The 4,695-nt window shown below is 37.3% G+C and overlaps 1 long non-coding RNA gene across 1 annotated transcript; it reads left to right on the plus strand.

Annotated features, from left to right (window-relative positions):
* Positions 1 to 32: 32 nt before the first annotated feature.
* On the plus strand, positions 33 to 3,183 carry LOC135462993 (uncharacterized). Its single transcript, XR_010443514.1, has 2 exons — positions 33 to 508; positions 1,722 to 3,183. It is a non-coding gene; the product is annotated as an uncharacterized LOC135462993 (long non-coding RNA).
* The last annotated feature ends 1,512 nt before the right edge of the window (positions 3,184 to 4,695 follow it).

Genomic DNA, 4,695 nt, shown 5'->3' on the forward strand with positions numbered 1-4,695 from the left:
TACTGCTTTGACTATTATAAGGGAAACAGCTTCGAAGTTAGAGAGCGAGATTAAACATGACGCCCCCATGCTGTCGATAATGGAGGCGCGCTGAAACTGTGGCAAGACGAAGTTTCACTAAACTTTACTGGGGTGAACAAAAATCTTATATTTAAAAAAAATATTTAATGCCGGTTTAAGATATTTTGAATAGTAGTCTTTCAGTAGGCATAAACATTAGTCAGGCGCTGTCTTTTACTTTAAATGTCGATTCCAAGCGTGTTCTAATGGCTTACTTAACTTCGGGCCCTATGGTTTTCTTCAACCATAAAACTCGCCACCGTCACACAAATGAAACATTTCTTAGTAAAACCTTCATCAGGGGATAAATATGTAAGTAAGTAAGACATTCTCGTTTATTATTTAACAGTATCAGGCCCTGTTGTTGTTTTTGTCGCCTTCTGCCTCGTCCTCACTGGTTCTCTCTGCACTGGCGTTGCTTTGTCCAGTAAATTGCTTGAAGTCGCAAGTAAGTCGTCAGTAATTCATTTTTATGTTGTGGTGTTAAACCAACATAGGCCTGCATATCCAGAATATTGGGAAGCAATGATTATCGTTAAAATTAACTCAGAATACATGGTCACTAAACGGAAGATCCAAATCCATTGCAAAAATCCTTCTGTGGTTTAGAAATGAAAATTCCACGGACTAAATAAACAAACGTGTGACCATTTGTCATCTATCGCAATCCCGTCGTTGCCTTGGTTTTGGCCTATGCTGATGTTTTTTAATATTAATACTATTTGATTTTGCAGAATAAGTTAGTGGCCATTTTAAAAATTTTGTTATACGTTGCATTATGTATAATCGCACTTTTTATCTGCCGGACATTTTTTATTCACACCACTGCAATGGCTAATTCTGGACATCCTGAACATGGTGTACAATAATAAACATGTGTTCCTGATTAAAACTTATCATATCAATCAAACTTATTACTTTTACACTTGAGAACTATGCCATCATTTTTTTGTGAACTAAATCAGTTAAAAGAAAAGAAAATATAAAATAGACGCCAGAATCAGCCTGAAAATATGGTGTTCAATGTTTTCGTTGCATGTCGAATCTGAATGTAATTTACTGTTGCATTTTATCTGAATTATGATAACATTTATGAAAAGACCACACTCCAATGGTCAATATGTCTACTAAAAATGTGCTACATACTCATTTATAACATTATTGCAAGAGAGACTATATATACAAAGAAGAATATCCCTGAGTAGGGCATAAAACACCGATCAAATAAATCAATAAATATACAAAGATGTCCCATATACCAACCACACAAAAAACCTTTTCAAGTGTCTTTATCTTTTTAAAGAAAAAAAGTATTGAAGACTACATTTACTACTAAATTTTTGCACTTAACGTAAGTATTATATTTTCCCCACCTTTAAAATAAGTAATATATAAGCATCTATAAGTCCGAGATTTGTATATCACTTGTAGACTACATGTAGCACATTAAACTGTGCAGTAATTAGAGAAGCAGTTATTTATACTATACGTCAGATTTCTGCTTTGTAGAATGTTTATTTTACCTTGCATACTTTCTATGGTAATTTATTAATTTTTGCTGAGCATTGCTTTGATATTTATTCCTTATACATGCTACTCAACCTGGGACTACATTAGTTATCTGTATATATTGCTTGATTTCTTTTCCATCTGTCTTTCAGATTACTACCGAGCTGCAGGGCTGGCTACAGGGATACTAGGTATCTTGGTGCTTCTGTTAGCCGTGCTATGGCTATATTTGCCTCCAAATCTCCCTTGCAAGAAAAAAGCACCAATCCAGGAGTCCGATAGCCCTGATGTGTTAGAAACAGGAAAGGATGACGGAAAAAAATCAGCCGAATCTGAACGCGCTTTACCTGACGTTGAGGCTAACTTGCCCAGCTCTAGTTTGCCCTCGAGGGATATCGATTCAAAAACTTTGCCAGAACAAACAGTACCTTTTTTGCCACAGAAACCCATTCAAACAGAGAAACCGGAGCCAAAAGTAATAAAGGTAGAAAATCCGTCCAGTAACAAAGTCACTGGGATGGTGGTTAGGTCGCAAAACGAAGTCTATATGACCACCTATGAGGCAGTCTTTAGTATGACTGTCCAAACAGGTATGATTCAGAAACAAAAAGAAAAGCTAACCGAGTGTAAATACGATATTCTAATGACTGAGAAACATAAAACAGGTTTACTAATGTTGACTGAAGAAGTTACATCGAAGATATATAAGACTCACCTTTTGTTTATGAATTTAGCAAATAAAAAGTACAAATTTCACAAGATTGATCTGGATTCAAAATCAAGACCGACTTGGGTCGTGACGAGTCGGTACGACGAAACTTGGTACTTGACTATGTCAAACCCGGCAAGAGTACTTAAGAAAACAAGTGACAAGAAGAAGTGGAGAGAATTCGGCCAAAGTGTGTTGAAGAAACCTGCATGTATCGTTCAGAATTCCTCTGGTCGGCTCATCATCGCTGATTCTCGTAAAAATGATTTATTGGTTTTCGAGGAAAACGGGGAATTTGTTACTTCCATGGGAATATCTGTTCCCAGGAATCTGAGTACCGAGATAAACGGCTGTGACAGATTGGCCATAGGTCCAGACGACAAGATTTATGCGACAAGTCCACTGTCTAAAAATATACTTGTGTTTTCGTCGGACTTCAGATTTGACCGAACTTTACCTACTAGATCTGAAGAAGGCGGAGCTATATCATGCTTACTGGTATATAACGACTGGCTTTACGTAGCTCACGAGGACTGTATTCGGGTCCATCGACTTAAATCGCGCTCATCGATCAGTGACGACTGATTATATACAGAGATAGATTCTCGTACCTCATTCTCGCTCATCTGAAACATTTTCCGTCATCTCATCCCGGAACCTGTGTGTTTCATTCGCCTAGCCTATCATTATACTCAATCATATATCAGGACTTTACAGAATTATATGATCACCTGTTAATTGTATGTTTCAGGTCTTATCACTGACCCTCCTATGTATACATTGTCGTCCTCCTATTATATTAAGGAGTTTGTCTTTGCAGTATGTTCTGCATTGCTTTCTCCTATTGTCGGCTTTAATTTTTGGTTACCTTGAATAAACAAATGCACCCTGTATGCAAAAGGCGATTGGTGTCTTTTATTTATTTATTTGATTTTTTTTCTCACTTTTCCATCGGCTGTCCGATTTACGGTATCATGGCGTTGAGAGTTCAGATTGAGGTTGAAACTGAAACCCGGCATATCCTTTAAAAAGCTTTTTTTCAGAATCTGAATCGAAACAAAAAGTCACATCACACTATGAATAAGCAATGTGCAAACATAATTCTATTACACTTAATAAACATGCCCAGTCGTACAGCCGCACGGTGTTAGAATATTTCACCTATACGCAGGCGGCCAGCTTTATGGTGGGAGGAAACCGGGCCAACCCGGGGAAAGGCCCGCGACTATCTTACCCCTTATCTTCATTGTACGCATAATACGCAAGGAGTGCTTATAAATGGTATTCTAGCCCGCTGTCAGATTTCAGTATAATCAAAGACTTGTAGCTTTGAAAGACTCACGGGATGCCTGATGCGTACAAATGATTCAGGTAATCGTTCAAAAAATCAGCTATGCTCCTTGCGACCTGTATTAACTGCTATGCATGGGCCACACAATCTCGAGGGATAGAATGTGGTTGTAGCATTTTTGTTAAGAGCATGATTATATTTGACCATGTTCATACTGAATCCTGGAACTATTTACGTGTAATCTGAAGGTGTCTGATGCACGGCTTTAATGTGTTAAGCAGTAAGACATGGACAATACAATTAAAAACGTACAGAGTAGAGAGGAAAACCATATCATCTACGACAATGTGATAGCTGACAAATGGTCACACGTAACCGGTGAAATTCGACCTCTTCTCAGTTTACCTCAGTCAGGGTTTTGTTCTAGCTGTTCATGTTAAAATCATATTTAAGATGTCCAGAATCGCTAAACATGTGTTAATCTCTATTAATTAGCAATGGAATATTTTTACTTTGCATATTACGGCGTGTTTTAAATCACGAATACTCAGATATCTAAAAAAGTAATTTAACATGTTCAAATATATTGCCCACAAATGTGTATGTATATACACGTTCCATTTCCCTAGCCATAATTACTGTTTACAAGCACATTTATCATCTATTAATAGCATCTTATACTCACCAATTTTATTATCTCTCAGATAATCACCGTTTAGCATGCTAATGACTGGATGATGTCATTCATTGCAGCGTAAACTACATAGTGAGTAATAGATATATAACCGCACACCCAAATCAGGCATAGTCAGTTGACTGTAGGGAATGTTTGTGTCACTTACTAGGGACACTCCCAGTAGCTTGTAACAGATCTGCGCATAACTCTACTCTTCCCGGTAGTGCATCTAACATTTTAAACATTTATACATATCTTGTCCATTAATGTCCATGTATGATTGCTCATAAAACACCGGGGTAAAACACACCCACTGCAACGTTACAGCAAAATGCGGTGTGTTTTTACCGCCAGTTCAAATGTATTCTTCCGTAAGGCGTAAAAAATTAAATAAATAAAAAATGAAACACCTTGTGTAGTCCGTCAGTCTACCATTCAAGCTCCAGTTTA

Source organism: Liolophura sinensis, chromosome 2, assembly GCF_032854445.1.
Source record: "Liolophura sinensis isolate JHLJ2023 chromosome 2, CUHK_Ljap_v2, whole genome shotgun sequence".
Classification (NCBI taxonomy): domain Eukaryota; kingdom Metazoa; phylum Mollusca; class Polyplacophora; order Chitonida; family Chitonidae; genus Liolophura; species Liolophura sinensis.